Here is a 25355-nt window from a genome sequence, read left to right as displayed (position 1 = left end):
ACTGAGCTTCTTGGAGTCTCCCTAAATTTTGTGCCCGAGGTAAATATCTCACTTTCCTGACCCAGCTCTGGCCCTACTGTCCTAGCAGCTAGAAAGAAAGGCCCATATGTTCTTCCTCTACTCCCCACCCCCATCCCTTAGGTCCTGATTTTTGTTCTTCATGCTTGTTCTACCCCAGGGAAATGTGGCTATTTTACACCATAGGAAATGATTTTAAAAGAGAGGAGAAGAGTCTGTACGAACAAACCATTTGGTTACTGTTGTTACAATAGAACATTTCTAGAACCCAAATTATGTTTCTACAGGTTAAGAACTATGGAGATGCCTGGGTCAATAAAACACCAAGTCAATAAGAAAGGGTGTTGGTCTTTTTAGCCAAAGTTTTCATAAAAATTTTATACCTTACATACCACTTAGACACTCTTTGAAAACATTAGCCCACCAGTGGCTTGATCTATTTACTGCTGAAAATACAATCACTGGCTGGCTGTACTAGGGGAAAAACAAACTGCCTTCATTTACCCTTTTAGATTTTGAGATAATCTGGGGCTGGTTTAGACAAAGGAATGTTTCCTAGTCCATTCTTTAGGTAAGGAGGTATCCTCATGAGAAGTTGCTCCTTGTATCTTTTAATGATTAAATGCCTAGGGCTTTTACACACACACACACACACACACACACACACACACACACACACACACTAGATTTCAAGATGACTAATTAAATAAAATGGGTGTCATAGCTTTAACAAAAGGTCCAAAGTTGTAATCAAAGCACTGAATTAGTTCTGGGCTCAATGCTTTGCGTAGACACTTTTCATGAGTTAACCCAGGCCTGAGCAGTGCTCTCTAAGAAAAGATGTTGGGGCAACCCAGAACACCAAACGGGCACAGAAGGGGATCCTCCTATTAAAAACACAAAGAACGGAAGAACAAAACATAAAAAGAACAAAAAATATAAGTACATACATATCAGCGCTTGCAAGCAAAAGGCAATCCCCAGAGAGAAAGAGGGCCGCAAAATCTGAACAGACCTGATGCCATGGGGACCTTTTGGATAATGAGAGCCTGGGAGCTGGACTTCAGCCCACAACAGAAATAGTGGAGCCTTTAAACACTTTTTTTTCTCTGAGAGGAAGACTAGAAAAACTCCTCTGTTCGTCTAGGGTTACTGCATATAAAACTGCAATCTACCGGAGTTACAGGTGGGAGAAACAGTTACACACAAAGACATCAGAACCCACAGCCTACATCACATGATGATCAGGTATAGGTCCAAACTGACATGTGGCATGGGATCCCCCAGCTGAGAAACAAACATAAAGATAATTATAGGAGAATCCCATGTTTAACTACTCCATGGTGATAATTCTATAATCCAGGACATAAAGGACTTCCAAAAAAGTCTCCACCCCACCTCACCCCAACACCAGTGATAAGCCCAATGATTAAAAAAAAAAAAGATGATCTGCACGAGAACCACGAGGGAGAATCAGCTGATACAGTAAGTTGGAGAATTCACGCCTCTAGAACTGAAGACAATCATCTGATTGAAACTCTAAAATAAATGTGTTCAGTATTAAAAATAAAGAAGGCATAGAAACTGTAGAGAAAGAACAGGACATTATTGTTAAAGGATCATGAAGATTCAAAAGAGAACCAAATATAATATTTGCAGCAGAACATACTGTAGTTGTTAACTTTAAGACCATAATCAGCAAGTTTCAGGTCATATCAGATACACCTGAATAAAAGAATTGGTGAACTGGAACTAAGGAGACCACTCAGAATACAGCACAGATAAAGAGATGACATAAAAGCAGTTAGGAGACAACAGGGACAGATTCCAAATCAATGTTCATAGAAGCTCCAGAAGAAGAATGTATGAAGAGACACTATCACTCAGTTTGAGAATGTATGAATAATTTCTTTCTTTTTTTTTGCTTAGCAGACTTTTTTTAATTATTAGAAAAAAAAAATATATATATATATATTTGCAGTTGATTGAGTCCCTAACACTCAACCCAAGCCCAGTCTGTAGCAGAGATCATTTTCTTTAGAACATGACGACTGCCCAGTCGGTCAGGGCCCTGGAGGAAGCAGGCTCAGTTGTAGTCAAACTATTTTAACCTGGGCTAAGAAATCCAGCCCAGACAAATCACCTAAAGTATTACAATCACATGGAAAGAGAGATATTAATGTGGACACCAAATTGCTTTTCGGATGTTGTTCAAGATAGTACCTTTGTAAAACGCAAAGCTATTTGTAAATGTCAATAATGTTATCTAATCATTGGTTTAGCAACTAATAATTATGAATATGCCCAGCTCTGTGCTAAGCACTTTACAAGCATTTTCTCATTTAATCCTTACAATAGCCTTTTAAGATAAGTGTGTGTATACATATATATTTTTAATAGATCTTTATTGGAGTATAATTGCTTCACAATACTGTGTTAGTTTCTGTTGTACGATAAAGTGAATCAGCCATATGCATACATATGTCTCCATATCCCCTCCCTCTTGAGCCTGCCTCCCACCCTCCCTATCCCACCCCTCCAGGCGGTCACAAAGCACCGAGCTGATCTCCCTGTGCTACGCTGCTGCTTCCCACTAGCTATCTATTTTACATTCGGTAGTACATATGTCAATGCTGCTCTCACTTCACCCCAACATCCCCCTCCCATCCCGTGTCCTCAAACCCATTCTGTATGTCTACAGCTTTATTCCTGCCCTGCAAGTAAGTTCATCAGTACCTTTTTTTTTTTTTTTTTAGATTCCATATATATGCGTTAGGATACGGTATTTGCTTTTCTCTTTCTGACTTACTTCACTCTGTATGACAGACTCTAGGTCCATCCACCTCACTACAAATAACTCAATTTCATTTCTTTTTATGGCTCAGTAATATTCCATTGTATACATGTGCCACATCTTTATCCATTCATCTGTCGATGGACACTTAGGTTGCTTCCATGTCCTGGCTATTGTAAATAGTGCTGCAATGAACACTGTGGTACATGTCTCTTTTGAATTATGGTTTTCTCTGGGTATATGCCCAGTAGAGGGATTGCTGGGTCATATGGTAGTTCTATTTTTAGTTTTTTAAGGAACCTCCATACTGTTCTCCATAGTGGCTGTATCTATTTACATTCCCACCAACAGTGCAGGAGGGTTCCCTTTTCCCCACACCCTTTCCAGCATTTATTGTTTCTAGATTTTTTGATAATGGCCATTCTGACCACCATGAGGTGATACCTCATTGTAGTTTTTTTTCTCAACATCTTTATTGGAGTATAATTGCTTTACAATGGTGTGTTAGTTTCTGTTTTATAACAAAGTGAATCTCATTGTAGTTTTGATTTGCATTTCTCAAAGGCACATGAAAAGATGCTCAACATCACTATACGTATATATTTAAACACAGATTTTAAACTAGATGAGTAACCTGCCTTGGAGAAGTTAAGTCTCTTGCCCAGGGTCTCAGGGAATAGTGGACTTGGGACTCATCACAGATAAGCTTGATGCCAACTGATCGATGAGTTTATTACTGAACGTATACAACACAGAGGAAGTAGATCATTACGATGAAGCGAAATAAACAAGGCTGTCCATTAGGAACATGTAAACTACAAGAAGTTTCTTAGATTAGCTTTGAAGCACTGCTCTCCTGAATCCAGGTCAGCCTTCCTGAGGGCCAGTGACTCCTGCACCTGGGTGTTCAGGGCAGAACTGAGTTCTTTCAAAGGATACAGAGAAGCACTTACACAGCCAGACCAGGTGTACCGATGGCAGAAAATTCATTTATCCTGCAGGTTTATAAATATTGTTTGGTGGGGAAAGGGAAAGACAGCCTGTTTATTTTGAGCATGGAGTTCCATTACTTTCATTTTTTAAAATGTCAGGCGTATGCACGTAAAATGTGCCTGTTTTCCAGCAAGATGCTTTATCCATAGAACACTGAATTAAAAACAAATTGCTAATGGAGACACAAGTGAATGAATCAGAAAGAGAGTCAAAGGGAAATACCAACACTCTCTAGCTGAGCACATCGCTCAGGCTTTTTTCCAAAAGAAGCCAAAGTGGGCTTCTCAGCACACGCGGTGCCAGGCATGGTTTCTTCAGTATGCTCTCCACAAATGTATGATAAGCACTATTTTGAAGTCAGTGCTTTTAGCAAGCCTTCTATTTTTCACTGCAAAGAAACCCAATTTATTTTTTGTTCAAAGAAAAAGTGGAATCACAGCTATCTCCGCAGGAACTGATGAAAACATTGGCAAAACTTTCAGATAAAAGAGATCAAATTGCTTACCAGTCCCTTGTAAGAAAAAAAAGTATATAAATATGTATTTCGTTTTATTTTCTCTCACAGATGTTTTTGAAAGAAGGGAGTAGGTTTAGGGGAGTGGTTCTGACATTCTTTCCTCTAGCGGAAAAACCTTTAAAAGAAGCAATTCAGCATTTTAATAATTATACCAGGTCATGTGAAAAAGAGTAAGTGACTTTCGCTTTGATTTCCATTTCTTTCCTTGCTCCATGATGGTTTTTCCTGTGCTGACAGAAACAGATTTCTGGCCCTCCAAGAAACCTCAGGCACACAAGGCTAGCTTCCTGCTCGCTCTTTCTCGGGGTAACCAGCAATTTTAAGAGTTCTTTCTCTTTGTCTGAGGTACCCCTGTGCTTGGGTGAAGATTATAGGTTAAACTCCACTGAAAGTAATTGAATTAGTTTGCCCTTACATTTCTGGTCAATACCCCTGTGTGTGGATTCAGGCTTTCTACTGAAAATTCTGCTTTCCCAATGCTACTTCCAAACTCAGCTGTGTACACAGATGTACAATTGCTGGTTTGGAGGTAAACGGGAGCAGAGAAATTTTTAAATGTTACTCTTTAGTTTTTCGACTTAACTTTCAGAATAAATGTCAAGGGCGACCCCTAGTTATCATGATCCGGTTTCTCTCAGTTCAGCCTTACCTCTGTTTCCCTCTCAGGGAAGGTTTCTGTGCACTAGGCTTGGAACTTTTTTATAGCTAGTGTCTGCTTGTAAGAAAAAAAAAATCATAAGCTTGTGAGTGGGACAGAAAGGAGATGGAACACTTCCTCCAGTGCCCAGAGCTAGTGCAGTTCTGTAGCTCTTTTTTTTTTAAAGGCACTTGACCTGGCACTTAGAGACACAAAGAATGTGGAGCTCAGCTCCACACCATGGACAACCAGCCTAAATTCACCTAAAAGCCACCAAGGCATGACCAGTTCACATCAAAATACATGGCACAAGTGACTTAACTCCTAGTCATGTACTCATGGCAGACATCATTAATCAATTAGTACATTGTTTTCCAGTAAATTCAGATGGGGCCTCTTGATCCTTCTCTACAATGCTCTCCAGGCAACTCCTACCAGTAGGATTTTCACCTCTCCTGGAGATCCTGATTTAATCACTTTCCTTTTCTGGGGTCTTCGGACAGATGACCTATTTACCTTACAAGGGAACAAGATACAGTAGTAAAAATTTTGAACAGAAAAGTGGAAGGACCAGGTCTGCGCCTCCACTCTGTGATGAGCAAGTCCTTTGCCCTTGGCCAAATAACTGGCCCTCTTTAAACTTCAATGTTCTAATCTAGAACAAGTAACATGGGTTTGATCAGAAGATGTCAGTCATGACTACAGGACCCCTGGGAGGAGCCTGATAATTGCAAGAGGATCTCAAATCCTTGACATTCTAAACACTGTTTAAATATTAAGTGAATGACATTGCAACTAATTTTCCAAAGTAGATAGGTGGTGTTGCAATGAATGAGATACATTTATCCAAAATCACTACTGAATTTATAGCAATTTTGTTGCTATATATTTTCTTAATCAATAGATACCCAAAATAAGGTTACTTTTTATCTGTTGAAGCCTCAGCACCCTCATCTGTTAATAGCATAAAACATGAAGTCTATCTCATGGGATTTTTGTGAAGATCATGTGAGATAACGCACAAAAGGGCTCAATGCAGGCCCTGCCTGGCCCTGGGTAAGTTCTATAAAGCACAGAGGAGAAACGGGCTTTCCAGGATACAGGAGAAGGAGAGGAAGATATTACCCCATCTGACCACACACTCTGCCTTCTCCCCACTGGAGAGGAATGCCAAGTGTGAGCCCAAAAGTAGCGGAGTATGATTTTTTTAAATACTCCGTTAAATTTAAGTGCTTAGGTAGTTCTGGGACATAGTTTGAGGGCTGGTTGTATAAGCCCTGGAGGGCAATGGTATTGCAAAAATCCCACTATTTTCCTTACTCCAAAGGGATTCTAATTGCTGCAACTTCATCTTGTATGTCACCTTGTTTCAGTAGGTTTCCACATTCTTGGCTGGCTACATTGAAAGTCTAATCTAATTCTACAGAGGCTGTGTGTTTGGCTTCTTTCTTTCAGCCCATATCCCATTTAAAGGAAGCAGACAGCTAATATTATTGCCATCATATAGAGATCCACACTTTGTTGTTACAGAGGGGTCCCATGTTTTAAAAGGCTGGGAACCAACGGGGCAAATGGTCTAGAAGCTTCTTATAGTTCTACAACATAATAGATTTTAGAGTTAATTGCAGCCATGATATAAAAGGCACTTTGAAGGGAGAGGTCTGGGAACAGAAATGCATCAGCACTAAATGGGATGATCCCGTTCAATCCCTCTTATCACCCAACCTTGCATATCAGTAAAAACTAGTGGATATGCAAAGCCAATACAGAGTTAGAGTGGGAAGAGAGCTCTCTATTCCATTTCCAATACTGCCAGCGATGCCAGAGGTCCACCAGTTTCTCCACCTAAAAACCTGGGAATGATCTTTGATTCCTCCATTTTCTTCTTGCTCTAAGGTCCCATCCGTCAGTCAGTGCTGTCAATTTCCCCAAATCATTTCTCAGATCCATCCCCGCCCTTCACGTCCAAGCTCATACCCTTGCTACAACATCGCCACGTGCCTATCTCTTTTTGACCACAGCAGCCTCCTAACTGCTGTCCCCACTCTGTCTTCTGCCCTCCTCCAAGTTGCCCTCCGCTCTGCAGTCAGAATAAACTTTTACATTATACCTTGTTGATGTAATTCTCCTACCTGAAATCCTCCCAAGACTTTCCAATGCATTTCAACAGTGTATAGAGCCACGTATGCTTTGACTCCTGCCTTATATCACCAACATGATCTGTTCCTTTCTCCTCTTCACTCACCATGTCCAGCCACCTTCACTTAGATCCTCACATGCATCAAGCTCTTTCCCCCTTGGGGTTTCATTGTAGGATATTTGCTCTTCTTGGAACAATCTTTCCCTCCCATTTCTCTTCCCACTAGAGCCTGCATCCCACCTCTCACCCTGATCTGTATAAAGAAGCTAAGGATCTATCTCACCACTTTGTGTGCTTCTTGAAAACACTGATTATTCTTTTTAATCATTCATTTATTTTCCTCTTCCCTTTCTGTTTTGTTTGTTTCTACACTTTAGATTATAAACTCCTTAAGAGCAGGGACCTCGCCACGTATTTTTTTTTAAGATTATGATTTAAAATTTTCTTTTTTTTTACTGCAGGTTCTTATTAGTCATCAATTTTATACACATCAGTGTACACCTGTCAATCCCAATCTCCCAATTCATCACACCACTCCCTCAAACCCCCCACGGCTTTCCCCCTTGGTGTCCATATGTTTTTTCTCTACTTCTGTATCTCAATTTCTGCTCTGCAAACCAGTTCATCTATACCATTTTCTAGGTTCCACATATATGCATTAATATACAATATTTGTTTTTCTCTTTCTGACTTACTTCACTCTCTATGACAGTCTCTAGATCCATCCACGTCTCTACAAATGACCCAATTTCGTTCCTTTTTATGGCTGAGTAATATTCCATTGTATATATTACCACAACTTCTTTTTCCATTCATCTGTCGATGGGCATTTAGGTTGCTTCCATGACCTGGCTATTGTAAATAGTGCTGCAATGAACATAGGGTGCATGTGTCCTTTTGAATTATGGTTTTCTCTGGGTATATGCCCAGTAGTGGGATTGCTGGGTCATATAGTAATTCTATTTCTAGTTTTTTAAGGAACCTCCATACTGTTCTCCATAGTGGCTGTATCAATTTACTTTCCCAACAACAGTGCAAGAAGGTTCCCTTTTCTCCACACCCTCTCCAGCATTGGTTGTTTGTAGATTTTCTGATGATGCCCATTCTAACTGGTGTGAGGTGCTACCTCACTGTAGTTTTGATTTGCATTTCTCTAATCATTAGTGATGTTGAGCAGTTTTCATGTGCTTCTTGGCCATCTGTATGTCTTCTTTGGAGAAATGTCTGTTTAGGTCTTCTGCCCATTTTTGGATCGGGTTGTTTGTTTTTTTTTTAATATTGAGCTGCATGAGCTGTTTATATATTTTGGAGATTAATCCTTTGTCTGTTGATTTGTTTGCAAATATTTTCTCCCATTCTGAGGGTTGTCTTTTTGTCTTGTTTATGGTTTCCTTTGCTGTACAAAAGCTTTGAAGTTTCATTAGGTTATATTTGTTTATTTTTGTTTTTATTTCCATTACTCTAGGAGATGGATCAAAAAATATCTTGCTGTGATTTATGTCAAAGAGTGTTCTTCCTATGTTTTCCTCTAAGAGCTTTATAGTGCCTGGTCTTACATTTAGGTCTCTAATCCTTTTTTTTTTTTTTTTTTTTTTTTTTGCAGTACGCGGGCCTCTCACTGTTGTGGCCTCTCCCATTGCGGAGCACAGGCTCCAGACGCGCAGGCCCAGCGGCCATGGCTCACGGGCCCAGCCACTCCGCAGCATGTGAGGTCTTCCTGGACCGGGGCACGAACCCGTGTCCCCTGCATCGGCAGGCGGACTCTCAACCACTGCACCACCAGGGAAGCCCTCTAATCCATTTTGAGTTTATTTTTGTGTATGGTGTTCGGGAGTGTTCTAATTTCATTCTTTTACATGTAGCTGTCCAGTTTTCCCAGCACCACTTACTGAAGAGACTGTCTTTTCTTCATTGTACATCCTTGCCTCCTTTGTCATAGATTAGTTGACCATAGGTGCATGGGTTTATCTCTGGACTTTCTATCCTGTTCCACTGATCTATATCTCTGTTTTTGTGCCAGTACCATATTATCTTGATTACTGTAGCTTTGTAGTATAGTCTGAAGTCAGGGAGTCTGATTCCTCCAGCTCCGTTTTTTTTTTCCTCAAGACTGCTTTGGCTATTCGGGGTCTTTTGTGTCTCCATACAAATTTTAAGATTTTTTGTTCTAGTTCCATTAAAAATGCCATTGGTAATTTGATAGGGATTGCATTGAATCTGTAGATTGCTTTGGGTAGTAGAGTCATTTTCACAATATTGATTCTTCCAATCCAAGAACATGGTATATCTCTCCAACTGTTGGTATCATCTTTAATTTCTTTCAGCAGTGCCTTATAGTTTTCTGTATACAGGTCTTTTGTATCCCTAGGTAGGTTTATTCCTAGGTGTTTTATTCTTTTTGTTGCAATGGTAAATGGGAGAGTTTCCTTAATTTCTCTTTCAGATTTTTCATCATTAGTGTATAGGAATGCAAGAGATTTCTGTGCATTAATAATGTATCCTGCAACTTTACCAAATTCATTGATGAGCTCTAGCAGTTTCTGGTGGCATCTTTAGGATTCTCTATGTATAGTGCCATGTCATCTGCAAACAGTGACAGTTTTACTTCTTCTTTTCCAATTTGTATTCCTTTTATTTTTTTTCTTCTCTGATTGCTGTGCTAGGACTTCCAAAACTATATTGAATAGTAGTGGTGAGAGTGGACATCCTTGTCTTATTCCTGATCTTAGAGGAAATGCTTTCAGTTTTTCACTGTTGAGAATGGTGTTTGCTGTGGGTTTGTCATATATGGCCTTTATTATTTTGAGGTAGGTTCTCTCTGCCCACTTTCTAGAGCGATTTTTATCATAAATGGGTGTTGAATTTTGTCAAAAGCTTTTTCTGCATCTATTGAGGTGATCATATGGTTTTTCTTCTTCAATTTTTTGTCTCTTTTTTTTTTGTTTTTAACTGAAAAATCTCCAGAATCTAGAGGAGGGCCTGACACTCAGAAAACTCACAGTAAATATTTGTTGAATCAATAGGAGAGATCACCATGATGATTATTTCTATTGATAAATTTTCATTGCTGTTTACAAATGAACTTTGATGTGGGTTATGAAATAGTTGGTGGTTCTTTCCCATTAAGAGCCTCTAGTGCTCGATTATCCAATATGGTAGCTACTGGCTGCATATTACTTTTATATTATGGGACATTTCCACTGTCACAAAAAGTTCCATTAGACAGCACCCATCTAGCGTTAGGTTGAGCCAAATCAACCCCTTTCAGAGGAACTAACATGACGAACTGACTCCTCAGTTGCTTCCTAGCTCTAACAAGAACTAGTTATCACCTGAGGTCTTACAAAGCTATCCTCCAACATAAAACTGCTTCATTTATAATCCTCAGTCAGCTTGGTTTACCAGGTATGAAAAATGTGATCGACAATAGAGAGTGAGCCTCTTGCTGAGAAATATGAAAACCAGGAGAAACTCCTGCTACTCCATTCAAAGGGTTTCTTTCCATTTCAGATACAAAAGTCCTGTGGAAAATGCTAGCCTTTTATTACTAGACTATTGTTTAATATTTATCCAGCACCGAAAACTATGCTGAGAGCATGAACTGGAGCTCACGTTGGTCTCTGCCTTTTGGGACTTACACTTAATTAGACAGATGGGGAAAAATACTCAAGTGTGGTTCCCAATCACATTTATGAATAAGAAGCTGGACTGCTGCTTCTGGCAGGATGTCACACTGACAGGAGGATGCTGCGTGAGGCACCTTTAATAGCACTGGGCAGTGAACCCCGTCACCTCTGCTCCGTGCTGCTAACAGGATTCAAGTGCTGCTTGTAATACAACTGTCTCTGGCTTGCACTCAATTTGGGCTTCTGACTCTTCCTGAATCCCTCTTATCTTGGGATTGAGATAAGAGGGATTATCTCAAAAACTAAACCCCTGATTTAGTTTTCCTTCCTTTCTGGTGCTGTTACGGCCTCCTTTGCCCCCGCTGTGAGGCTAGGTCCCATCTAGCTTTACTGTTCTCCTTCTCCCTTGAGCTGGCACATCTGTCTCAGAGCAAATACTGACACATGTCTAAATGCCAGCTGGCCAACCTTGAGGGACACTGGTCACATCTTTGCCAGGGAGTGAAGGATGCTGCTGTAACCAGGAGGAACAGAATCCATGGTTCAGCCTGTCCCTATTTTATCATCCTTCTGGGAAGCTTCAAAACTTCTATCTATACCTTTTCTCCAAAGAGGTCTTCCAGTTGCATCTAGCAAAAGTCATGCTCCTTTTTTTCATTTTAACAGCTTTATTAAGATAAATTTTACCTGCCATAAAAGTCATCCATTTTAAGAGCACAATTCAATAATATTTTATTAGATTCACAGAGCTGTGCAACCTTCACCACAATTTGATTTTAGACTATTTCTACCACCTCACGAAGAAATCTCAGCGCCCATTAGCAGTCACTCCTCATTTGCATCTCCAGCCTTAGGCAACCGCTAATCTACTTTCTGTCTCTGTGGATTTGCCTGTTCTGGACATCTACATAAATGGAATCATCCAATATTTATTCTTTTGCGTCTGGCTTCTTTCATTTGGCATAAAACTTCTGAGATTTATCCACCTTGTAGCATGTTTGAATGCAGCATTCCTTTCTGTCATGAGACACTATTACAGTTTATGGATATACCACAATTTGTGTATTCACTCACACTCACAATTTTATGCAAAAGTATAAATGACATCAAGGTCTTCATTAAGAAACTTTTTGCCTTTTATGTATCTCAACAAAGCTCAGGAAAAGACTTCCTTTATAATATTTTCCTCAAGTTTCTATATGCTAGAAGATAAGCCCTTCCCTTATGATATGCACATAGTCGTACGTCTTTCAGAAATCACTTTAAAGCAAACACACCCGTAAGTCTCCAGGGCTTGCCAATGGATGGCAATTATTTTCTTGGGAGAGATTATCAGGCCAATTGCTGACAGGAATGATCACTAGTGATATAACCAAATACTGTCAAATCTCAATAAATGGCTCACTTTAGCTGAGGGCAATGGCAAAATTGGCAACAATAAAGTATTTCGATTTACAGTGAGGGTATAAAATACGGCACCTTCTTCTATGCAGCCATATAAAATATTTACGATGATGATATAGGTTGTTTATATTTAATAGGCTGTGTGTTCCCCAAGTCGCCTGCTTCTAGCTTCAGCTGATGGATACTGCTTGGTTGCCCATGTTGGCTCTTGTTCAACTAGCACCAAACTCACGACTCTCACTTCACAGGGATCATGCTCTGAAGACCCATGAGAAATGCTTGGCTACCTCCAGAGACTCATTTCTATGTATGGTGGGTGCTGACTCTCAGGTGCCCTCCACGTGGTGGTCTCTATCTTTCTCTGCCCTTCTTCTGTCCCATCTGAGCAGCTGTAAATCCTTCTTCCTCTCCAATCCCCACTTCCCATAGCTGGAAGAATCCTGTCTCTCGGCATCGTTGACTGACTGAGTGATTTATCTATGTTCCCAGTTTGGCTGAAAAACACAAATCCACACAGGGCTCTTCTAGATGGCCCAGAATCCCCTGCTTTCTCTTTTCCTTTTATGAAATTGATTAACTTGTAAACATCAGGGAGATAGTGTCATTGCCTGTAACATATTGCTCTAGAGAATGATCCACAGTGGATACTTAAGTAGTTGTGACATAATTTTAAACACAATCTATAACTATAGGTTCCTGCCCTGTTTTAGCTCATCTGTGGATTCTGATCACAAAGATAGCTGCTTTCATTCTAATTTCTTGCTGGTTTTTATTATTATTTAACATAGATTGATAGGACTAATTGAATGGCAACTCTGCCAGGTATTCTACCAAGTGTCTGACATGCACGCTCTCTTAGCCTTACCAAGCTGCATTCTTTCCCCACAGATTGTAGACGTGGAGGTTGAGGCTCAGAGGCTGAGCAAATTAGCCAAGGTCACAGAGCTAGGAAACAGTGGAGTTGGGGTTTGAGTTCAGGTTCACTCTGATTTCAAAGGCCACGATCATCTCACAACTGCCCCACCCCCAGCTTTTAGGTGACTCGATGTTCAGTTATGTCACTTATTTAAAGGTTGAGCACCTTTCAGTAATAGCCAAGAGAGTCACCTGGGTTCAGCCATATTAGCTGCTGCATGACCCGGATAAGTCGGCCAACAGTCAGTGTACACTTCACCCTCGGAAGAATGGTCATAAACGGAGACTGCAAGGGGCTCAAAAGGAAAACACTCTGCCATTTTGAGAGGTCAGTGTCCTGTTTCTGCAGGTCTATCCTTATCTGAGGAGAATCCCTTCCTCACCATCCACCCGCGGGGTATGTATTCTTCTGAGATATTCTTGAGCAGCCGGAAGCCCACATTTCCTCTCAGTTGCCTCTAGGACTTAGAACCTGTCCCGAAGATCCACCTGGGAGTCCACACCTTTGTGAAGAAGGAATGTCCCCTCCCATGCCTCCCCGGGTGCTCTGTGAATCCACTCGCACCCTTCGTGTCTGCCAGGCGGACAGCCTGCTGCTCCGTAGCTGTGGTAATGAACCCCTGCACGTCCATGGCAGGTCTGAGAGGGGCAGCCGTTCTTACAGTCTCTGGGGTTTACTTCCTTGCTTCCCATTTGTCCCTTCTGCACTGAAGATTCTTGGGCTCAAGCCCTCTGGTGACTGACACACTGAGCTGACCCTGCCAGGCTGACCTGAGTCCTGAAGACACACTTGGTAGGATATGATGTCACCACTGCTATTTAATATTTATCAAGGGCAGTCAGCACACTTGGCACCACCCAGACAGGCAATGTTCACAGCCTCTCCTCCTTCCTTCCTTGCCACGAAGAATCTGACCCTGGGGGACTTAACTTGCTCAGAGATTCTGTCCTTGCTGACTTCCTTAACCTCGGCGCTCTGTCCCCCACAGGTGTCCAGGGACTGTCTGGGTGGTGTCAGGCTTCTGACGCTAAGCATCACAATTCCGGGTGTGATCTCAAGCACAGACCTCCCGCCACCTCGAATTAGCCTGAAAAGGCACCAACCAGCTGGCCCTGTGGAAAGGTCACCGACCCTGGATTTCTTTTCCTGCTTCTGCCCTTGGCGTTTGCAGTCTGAGCTCAGGAGTCTGGCTTCCTGCTACTTGTGAGAAGTCGCACATCCAGCACGAACCTCTGTACCCAGCTGCCTTCAGGCTCTCGGGTTCTTTCAAGCATTGTTTCTTTAAAGCTTCAGGCGAGTGTCACCAAGGCCAACTTTTAAAAGTTTGTTGGCCAACTTGCTTGACACTCCACCCAAGCTGCCTTCTGCCTCTAACACCAAAGGTGAACTCTGTTCTAATCACCTTCTCGGCTGCCTCTCTGCTTTCAGAGTTTCTTGCTTTTAACAGCTTGTTTAAGATCCCTTGAACAAGCTGTCGGCCTCCAAAGGAGGGATGGTGCTAGAAACAGTGTGAAGAGCTAAAAATAAACACCTTCTGAAGATAGGGACAGACGCGCTGTACAAAGAGATTACCTGGCGCCCTCCAGGCCTGAATGTATTAGAGGCCTGGCTGTTTCCCATCAGGAGACAGTAAAGTGTTTGCACAGGAAGCGCTGCTTTGCACAGGTGCTAGAAACCAATTTGAAATTGCCCATCAGCTGGGCAGTGAGAGGCAGAAATCTACGGTTTGTGGAATGGGTACAGGCTGTCCAAATGGCTCCTTATACCACCAAGGACAAGACATCCTATTCTTAAAATAAAGACTGGGGTGTGACTTAAGAAATAATAGGGTGTTAAAAATTTTATTTTACATATTTATTTATTTTTGCCTGCGCAAAAGCTAAGAGGTTTTGAAATCAGCAAATATATTTGTCTGAGAACCCTAATAGTGTTATTAGATAAATAGGGTGGCCTTTGTATTCTACGTAGGACAAAGTTGATCAAAATAGCTGTTACAGTAATAACGGCGCCCACAACAAGCATTCTCTGCTGCAGAACCCAGTTCATTCATCACTGCAGCAGGGGGTAGCTAGCGGCTTCTGTTTGCGGGTACATACTATAGCCTAGGTGTCTTCTGTTAGTCCTGTTTCTTACAACAGTCCCACAAAATCATTTTTACGGTAAAGAAATGAGAATGTGGAGCAGTTAAGTGATTTGTCCCAGCCCAGTGGCAGAGCAGTGCAGCCTGTAAGAAAAAGACTAACCACTGGCAGAAGGTCAGTTTTGCACCAGCTATGCTCAGGGCCATATGTATGGGATGACAGAGCACGCAGCCACTGGAGACCAGGGCTCAGCCAGCTTTGAACGTTTTCAGCACCTACCTTCCCCTTGTCAGGCAGTGCTGGCTGGGGGTAGGGGGACAGGTGACCATCCGTGCCCTTGCAGAGAAGGGTCAGAGGTCCAAGTCCAAGAGGGGAGGTAAGGTCACCTGCTTTCAGGCTTGACCAGGCTGCATACTGCTACTTTTCCACACAGGTCATGGCTTACAGAACTATGACGGGGGAACCACTGTTAAGGATCCTGACCCCAAGAAGGGCTGATAAATAGATTTCGCTGTAATAACAAAAAGTTCCTCTATAGCATAGAAAGTTCTGAGAGATGAAGTTCTCACCAGTGGCAGGAGAGACAGCAATGAGCATGCAACCTGCAAGGAAAATGGGCTGGCTCTTTTTCCTGTGCCTGCCATTTCCACCATGAAAATGGATTAACTCGGAGGTGCTTTCCATTCTGATTAAACATTTTCTCTCTTGGGTGGCGTCAAGATTGTAAAACACCTAACAGAGCAGTTAATTATAACACCATGAATGACTTTAACCTTTACAATTATTGGTGTTTTTGGAGGCTGCCCTCTCCCTGCTCTCACCACAGGTTAGCTGTGCTCAGAGCTGGGCAGGGGACAGGCTGCCCGGCACATGACCTGGGGAAGACTGAAGAGTCTTTGGAGACAGAGTGGTCTCTAGAGGCACTAGACGCATGAACTCTCTTTGTTTTAATCACTGACTGCAGCTACTAAATGGTTCTTCGTGGTGTCAGCTCATGCCTACAGAGAAGCTCATCAGAGCTTACAAAGAAAAACACAGTTGAATTTCCCCTTTCCCATCACTGCATTTACCACTTTGTCCAGGGAGGGTGGGCATGTTAGCAGTGATTGAGCTTCTAGCAGGCACTGGGCTGAAGGACTTTCTGAATGTTACTCTCACTTAGTCCTCACAGCAAGTCCATGAAGGTGGCATTCACTTACCCATTTTATAGAAGAGGAGCTGAGGCTCAAAAAAGGTTGTAAAAAACTTGTCTACAGTTACATAGCTAGTAAGTTGTGGAGTGGACTCTACCGTGAAGACCTTCTGATTCCTAGCTTGCCCCATAACCGAAGCCCTGTGGGGTGGAACGGAGTAGTTTCTTCGCTACCTAAGGGTCCAGTAAGAGTCTCTGAAATAAGACTTTGCCAGTTTCTGACCTCTTTCTGCAACTGCACATGTGGAGGGATTCTTGCCCACAAACCGAGCCATGGTAGCCCTTCTTGTCCTTCCTTATTACTCCCCAATAACTACAAAGGCAGAGCCTTAAAAGAGCACCAGAGCCTCTGCGGCCACTACCAGCGAAGGGGAAATGCTCCCTCTGGAGTGAGAGGTTAAAGCCACTGGGTTGCCTTCCAAATAGGTCATTTGCTTCCTTTTCTTCACTAGGGAGCTGTGATTAGATGCTGAGAGCCTTGGGCAGGGAGGGGGCTGGGTGGGGTCACTGAAGGATTTAAGTAGGGAAATAACGGGGAGAGAATCTACGTTAGAAAGATCACATTTATCCTGGTTAATGAATGGCAATGAGAATGAATGAGCCACAGCTCCTCAAGTACTTACAAGGTGCCAAGCACCCTGAAGCATGCTTTACCTTGATCTCATTTAAGTCTCTCCAGAACGAGATGACTAGGCACTAAGATTAGTATTCTCACTTTACAGACAAGGAAAATGAAGTACTCTGCATGGAACATCATGGCCCCAAATCACCCAAGTGGTGGCAGGCAAGAATCAGTGGCTGTGCAGATAAATGCTTTTATCTGGGTAGAGGCGGGAGGGAGGAAGAGCGGAGGCTGTGGCAGCAGCCCTGGTTTATAGAACTTGCCGATTCCCAAGGTATAAGTGCTCCCCTTATGGCCAATTTCAAGCTCCATCCTAACACTGCCAGGGCAAAGCCATCCCCAAGAAGGGCAGGGTGGAGGGAAGGTGAGGGGCAGATAGCGCTGGGCCCCAGGTATTCCTGTAACAGATTTTCTACTAAGTATGAACTGATGGGTTCCCTTTACCTGGCTGATTTTATGAAGGGCTCAGCACTCACGAAGTATTGAGAAAGACTCCACTGTTTCAGGCGCCACACCTCCCAACAAAAGGTTTTGAATCCAATCCCCTATTTCCTGTGGCCTATTTCAGAACTCCCAGCCCCTACAAGACAACAGCCCGAGTGAATTCTGCCACGCCTTGCTGCTTTAAGAATTTTACAAATCACTGGTCCAGCGCTCTTTCTTCTATTCCACCTGCCTCTAAAATCACTGGGTTAAAAAAAAAAAAAAAAAGTATGTCCATTCTATGGATGCCTCAGGTAGGGGCATCACGGAGTAATCGAACCAGACATTACTAGATGATACTACTAACATTTTTTCCCCAAGGTGGCAGGTAACAGAAAGCTTTCCCCCCCAGTATTTTTGGAGGGGGAAATACACCTCAGCAGCTCCATTTTCTAACTATGTTTCACATCACCTCCTGATTCCTTCTTTGGGGCCATCTTGCCCTGCTCATCCAATAAGAAACACGAGAGCTGTATTCACAGAATCGTTCATTAGTAGTTAGCACTCTCTCCAAAGGGCACCCGAGCACCTGCCGTGAAGTCTGTGTCACGTGCTCTGAGCAGCAGGTGAGTTAGCTAACGAATGGGCTGCTCGCCCTCACCTGCTCCCTCCCCCACCTTACCTTGACCTCCTAGTGTCAGGAAGCAGGACAACACCCAACTCAGTTAACTGCAGGCCCTCATTCAGTTAGAGCAGGGCTCCCGGGCTTCTCATACTTGAGAACCATATTCATTTTTTATACATTGATTTAAAAAAAATAATTAGCCCAAAATTCCTTTAAATAAAATTTAATCTGGGAAGTCAGCAGGGCCTCGAGGTGAATTCACAGGCTGTCAGCTGACCTGGGTTTGAGCACTGGCTCCTTAAACATCCATGTTATCTTAGTCCAGCTCCTTAACCTCTGGGTCTCACCCTGACCTGTAAACTGGGCGTAAAAAATAACACTCACATCACTGGGTTATTGTGAGATTTCATGAGCGAGTCTAGTTGAGAGTTTGATACGGTGTCTTCTACCATATAATGCTATTAATTACTATTAAAATACGTAGGCCAGACATATTTATTTATTTATTTTATTTTTTACTTTTTATTTTTTTGCAGTACGCAGGCCTCCTACTCCTGTGGCCTCTCCCGTTGCGCAGCACAGGCTCCGGACGCGCAGGCTCAGCGGCCATGGCTCACGGGCCCAGCCGCTCCGCGGCATGTGGGATCTTCCCGGACCGGGGCACGAACCCGTGTCCCCTGCATTGGCAGGCGGACTCTCAACCACTGCGCCACCAGGGAAGTCCCATATTTATTTTTTGACTCTTAAGATGATGCCTGGTGGGGACAAGTGTTAGTAAACTCCAATAGTAACTCCAAGACTCCCATTACGCCATGATTTGGGAATTTCTGAGGGACAGGGTATATCCACCACCACACCCCTCTCTCAAACACACACCCCATGCTCATAAAGAAAAAATATAAAGTTTATATTTGAGTTTCAAGTAATATTTGGTTGGCTGGATTTTTAGGAGTGCATTTTTTAAAAAATGTAAAGAGAACGCACCCTTCCCCATGACAAGAAAATGCATATTTTAAAAGCCTCGTCTGAAATAATAAATCAGAAGATCCAACTTGTTTCCTATTAGATGTATCTTCAGGTAGTGGTTGAAATGAAGAATTTGCATTTAAATGGAAAGATTAATGACTAATACACAAAGCCCACATTTAATCACTATTTCCTTAACACAAACAATTTATATTTGTATACAGATCCTTCACCTAAGTCAGCAAGCGAAAATGATAGGTGCAGTATTTTATAAAACAATTTCTTTGCCACCAATCACGCGTCTCAGTTATAAATACTTCTGAGGCTGCTGGTTTCACACTGTTACTTGGGAATGATCTAAATGTTGGTACAGTAATGTAGTTGTAAATACATTTGAGAATGTGTGACTCTCACCACATAGAAATATCTTAAGCTGAAGGAAAAGAATCATTTGGGAATTACTTACTCTGCATGGTCTGTTCATGTGCTCTTTCCCTTCAAATGTGAACAAAGCACAATTTGCCCCTTATTCCAATTTTAGACAATTGTTAAAAAAAAAAAAATAACCTGCCCCCCCACCCCCCTTTCTGGAATATCTAGTAGCAAAAGCACAGAAGGTATATATGTTCCTCCAAACTGAAATGTGAAGAAATGTTCTGAAAAACCAAATGTTTCTTTTACTAGTCCCAGAGGCCCCTTTATTGGTGTATGTCCCATCAATGGGGATAATGAGCTTTGGTTTACCAACTGGCAGATCAAGAATCATCTTGCTTACTCTATACTGTTCTCCTTCAGAATCAGACCCCCCAATACAATTTATTCCACATCCAGGGTGGACCATATAAATACAGAAGATGCTCAATGGGTCTGGGACCTCTTTCCTAAAGCCTGATCAGTAGAACAGCAAAATTGGACAACTTTATTCAGGGAAAGGAACCTGATGGAGAAGAAATTACCCCAGGCATTGAACCGTATCTGCTCTCTGAGGCTTTAGGCTCAATGTTGAGCAAATGTTGAAATCCGATTTACACTAGCTGGAGAATTGTAATGAAACGACGAATTTGCGTTAAATGATATTTCTCAGTGCGGACCAACCAATAAAAGAGTCAGCAATGCATACACTGCCAGACAATTTAAAGTTACTAGTAGGTATTATGTCATCCTCTGGGCCCTGATCATTTATGATGCTTTCCCAGTTCCCTGCATCTCCCCTCCACCCCTACATCTTTCTTTTTCTTCCTTCCCACCACCCTCCTCCTCTGGCAACAGGGAAAGCAAATTACATTAACAAACAAAACAATGATAACATATTGGAAACAAGAAAGAAGAAAAAGTTGTTAAACCTGGTTTGTCATTTTTTTGCTCTTAAAAGCTCAATGCAATTTTGGAGTTCGGCAGGCTGTTTAAAAATAACATCTCTCTTACAAATTAGCACTTCTGCTCTCTTATTGATCTCTTTCGATTGCTGACCAGTAAAGTTAGTGCCACTTCCTTTGCCATTAAGAGGACAGGGTGAAATGCAGGGGAAAATACAAGCACTTTACTCAGAAAAGTATCCAACAGCCATTCTCTTGGGCTTGGGATTTTTTAGCTTCCAGGATCCCCGATCTGTGCTAACAATGGGTGTATCCGGAAAGGTGGTGGGATTTTGTGGGTGGTGGTCACAGGGTAGGATTCCCTCTGGTGGAGTTTGTGTCCATCCCTGGGGAGGAGCCCCTGCTTGTGTTAGGGAAGTCTAGTCCAAAACCCTTTTTGCGGTTCTAACCAGAGCCAGGTCATCTCTAAAGAGACAATCCAGCCACATTATACTCATTTTGTTAGAGCTGACCTATGTGAAAAAACCAACACCCAGTTAAGGTTAATTAAAAATACAGGCTTCCCTGGTGGTGCAGTGGTTAAGAATCCGCCTGCCAGTGCAGGGGACATGGGTTCGAGCCCTGGTCTGGGAAGATCCCACATGCCACAGAGCAACTAAGCCCGTGTGCCACAACTACTGAGCCTGTGCTCTAGAGCCCATGAGCCACAACTACGAGCCTACATACCACAACTACTGAAGCCCACGTGCCTAGAGCCCATGCTCTGCAACAAGAGAAGCCACCTCAATGAGAAGCCCGTGCACCGCAACAAAGAGTAGCCCCCCCTCGCCACAACTAGAGAAAGCCCATGCTCAGCAATGAAGACCCAACGCAGCCAAAAATAAATAAATAAAATAAATTTTAAAAATATATATATATAAATACATATGACTCTCATTTCTGAAAGATGTGACTTTACCTGGGAAGAAGAAAGTCTAAGAATCAATGTCTAACGGGCCTTCACTGCCCTTCTATGTAATGATCCCTGATGTGTAATAGAAAAAGATGTGGCCCAGTGGCTAATGAAACCAGAACAGTACAAAGAACACATATACTTTAATTTATTGTCCCTCTGTTGCATTTGGTTCCTTATCCAAAAGACCTTTTAATTAGAGCGCTCTCAGATGGGAATGAGTCAGTCTTTTCAATAACACATGGGTAACAGGAAAAAGGCAAACAACCTCTTTGTTTCTCACCAGCACTCAACTCACTAATCAACTTTCCCAAATTCAGCTCAGGCTTCTGCCCGAGTTCATTTCATCTTCATCAGCATTGCCATTTTCTATCTCATATTTCAAAGAGCAATTGGAAAGCAGATATTTAATCAGAAAAGTTTGAGATTCATTTTTTGGACACCCAATCTGTCTTCAGAGGTTTCAAGACAGACAAAATTGCTATTGCCTACAAAAACAACCCAAGTCTGTGTCCTTGAGAAACACTGAAGCCTGATGGAAAATGTATAGGACTTAGAGGTGGCCAGATCTGGTTCAAATCCCAGCTTCATCATTTATTAGATGTTTGATTTTGGATGACTTGCCTAACTCCACAGAGCTTCAGTTTTCTCATCTGCAAAATGGAGATAACTCTCTAAAATGTCTATTTGTTAAGGCTGCTATATGCATTGGTCCTAATGTAGTAAGAAAAACCAGCTTGAGCCAACTTGGGCAAAAAGGGATTCTCTTACAAGGATAAAATGAAGGTCTCAGAGAAATAGGGTATCTGTGGACTTCACTGTCCAAACAGTGAAAGGAAGCACTCGTATAACTGAACTGGAAAAACCAAATCCTGCTGTCACCCTACATGGAGACCAAGGCCAGAAAGGCAGCCAGGCCTCAGGAAAGGTTGATGCTGGGCACGGGATGCTGCGAGGAACCCATACAGTGCTCTCTTCCCATCTCTTGACTGTTTCTCTCTGAATCTACATCATTCTTTCCCCACCCTGTTGGCTGCTCACTTTGCTCCAGGCTGCTAGCTGAAGACAGCTTTACCAGGGTTCCTGAGCACAGCTGCTACATGTCCGGCTACCTGAAGACAATCTCCTTGATTTCTGTTGATCTCGATTCCAAATCACAAGGGTGTAGCTCTGATTGGTTCAGCTGGGGTAAGATGGTACCCAAGGTTGGTCTAAGCTGATGAAGCTGGGGCACAGGGTCACACTGTACAGGATGGTTGCTGGGGAGGAGCTCTGTTGCTTTTGACAGTGAGACTTGTTCAAGTGACCTGGAAGGATACCCTAAAAGGTGTTCATTACCTTTTGGAAGAATATAGGAGTAGTTATTGAAAAAGATAACTAGAATGGTCTACTCAATGAGAGTTATATGAGATGAATTAAAATTGACCTTGCAGTTTTCATCCACATAGGCTATTTGTTTTCTGAGTGGGATAATGCAGTTGGTAATTTGAATGTCAAAATGTTCACCACTGAGATCTCGACACTCATAAAAAAAAAGTCTACTCAGCAGCCCAGACCTGGAGAGTTACAGTGTGGACTTCGCTGTGCTCTTCAGGCCAGGCACAGTAGAGCTGCTCTGCCAGTCCTGGAGGGTGGACCGTGGCTCTTCATCATCACCCAGGGTGAGAGTGGAGACTTCACGGCCTTTTCTGGGACCACATGCACGTATTCCAGGAGACACCTTAGTGTAGACACAAGATGACTCAGCTTTGCCCAGATGTTTCTGATCAGAAGTCCCCAAATATCACGCATGTGAGGGAGAAAAACAAAAATGTGGAAGCAAAACTACAAATGCTTTCCAACAAAAATTGCAGAGTTGAGTGTTAGGCCTGCCGTCTGGCCTTCAATGAGTCGGTTTATAATACAATACGAATAGAGTTGTTGGAGATGGAAGGAACTAATGGTCTGTCTGACTGCTGAGGAAACAGCAGGATTCCTGGAATAAGTGAGACCATATTCTTACAAACCCAAAGGCTCCTTCATAAATTGTATGTTCTCAAGATTCTCTGGGATGCTTCCCTAAAACCAAAACAACAGCTCTAGGCTATCGACGGGGGTTCCAACTAAGCATATGTATTTGATCAGTTATTGATATGACTTCTAACCAGAGCAATGACTCATGTTCTCAATGAGTGTTTCTCAAATGCTCCATTGAAAGTCCACTTTTGTTATGATCTCTCCCTTGTCTGTTTCATTCGTCTTCCTCCTCAGGCTCTTCCTAGCTTTTGCCAGCGGATGCCTCTCTGCCCTCTCTCTCGCACATACTCACGTTTCATAAGCAAGGAGGATGAGGGGCATTCCTTTCCTTTTTGCCTGTTCTCCCCAACACACTGCAGTGTGCTTACAAGTCTAGTAGCAGAATGTTACCTTGGAAGTTCTGAATGTGGTGCCGAGACGTGAGAAAGATCAGATTCCAAAGAGATGCCGTAAGCAACATGGTCAAAGGAAATGTCTAGAAAGCGCTTTCCTGACTTGAGTCCCTTGCCTCTGATGAGGCTATCCGAGGGCCGGGCAGTCAGAAACTATGGAGAGGGTGTTTGTGGAGAGAGCTGTCGGTGTGCTCTAAGTCCCCACCACACCCTGCCCGCCATGGGGAAGGAATGAGGCCCAGTTCCAGGAGAAAGGCTTCAAGGGAGAGTTTGCTACGTGTGCTCCACGGCCAAGGCGCCCAGGAGACTGGGCTCCGACTCCTGCCTGAGAGAGCGAGCAGGTGGGACTTACACAGAGACGGCCGCATTGGGATTGGGATTGGCCTCCACTCCCAGAACACGTCAAGGTTAAGGAAGCGTGACTCTTTTCTAGGAATCAGATGTGGATTACACAGGATTGAAGATGAGGGCTGACCTGGGAGCCACTTTACCTCCTTCTCAGGAGCCTGTCTGAAAGAGCAAAGGAAGCTCCCCCCTGAGAGTCGCCGTGTGAAGAGGATGACGGCACAACTCCGGGGCTGAGGGGGAGTGGCAGCCGGAGGGACAGAATGAACTGCTTATGGCCCAGGGGGCCCAGGTGAAGCAAAGGTCTCAGAGGAGAAAGAGTCAGCTTTAAATAGGTCACGCTGGGACGTCACCCTGCCATCTTCTAGTGGTGCCACCCAAGTGAGACACTTTCTTCCGTGCCCCACCCCCAGGCCTCCTCCCTTCCTAGGTTCCAAGCCTCGGGGCCACAGTGGAGGCAGAAGCTCTCAGGTGGCAGAGAAGGTAAGATATTAAAAGCCTGTTGTGTCCCTTCCCAGACTGTGGCCTTGAATGGAGCGGCAAGTTGTTCCCCAGAGACGGAAACACTTAAGTAACTAAACTTATTTGTGAAATTTTAAAGTGACCACCGTGCTTAGGCAGATCAGAAAATTCGGAGACTGGCTGAACTTTCGACTAGGAACGCTGGAAGAACGCCTTCCACGGAGTGAATCTTCAGTGGCCTGTGTAAGACAAAAATAAAGTTGCTCCAGCGATCGTGCCTCACGAACCCTGCTTGTCCACCTTTCTGATGGCCTCTCCAGATACTGCCACGGAAATGAAAACTCAGAGGAGAATTCACAGGTCAAAAACAACATTACGGATTCCTCTGGTGAGCTGAGGTAACAAGACTGAAGTGAAAATACCTCTTATGTTTAATTTCTTGGGACCTCTGACTCTTGGGGTTAAAAAAAAAATAGTTCCTGCAACAAAGGCAAACACATCTGTTGTCTAGTAAGTTCAGTTGACCAGTAGCTGTGGACTCAATTCAACCACGTGGATCTTTGGAAAATTCAAATCAAAACGTGTGACTCTCCCTGCTCAAAACTCTCCCGCCACTCTTGAATTCTTTCAAGTCAAAAGCCCTTTGACAAGGCTTGTAAGGCCTTTCGTGATCTGACCACCTGCCTCTCAACCTCCCTCTCCTGCAGCACTGAGGCCCCAGTTTGATCAACCATGTTCAGTCCGAGCAGCACACCATGCACTTCCTAACTATGGGTCTTTGTACAGGCGGCCCCTGACCCTTGAACATCATCCGTCCACACACCACTTACCCAGCTCGATCCAACACAGCTTTGGGGCCTCAGTGCAGGAGCTGCTTCTGCTAGGGAGCCTTCTTAGACATTCTATGTCTCTGAGAGG

Source organism: Stenella coeruleoalba (genome assembly GCF_951394435.1).
Source record: "Stenella coeruleoalba genome assembly, chromosome: 10".
NCBI classification, from domain to species: Eukaryota; Metazoa; Chordata; class Mammalia; order Artiodactyla; family Delphinidae; genus Stenella; species Stenella coeruleoalba.
The sequence above is the reverse complement of the archived record's forward strand: the minus strand, read 5'-3'. Positions refer to the sequence as shown.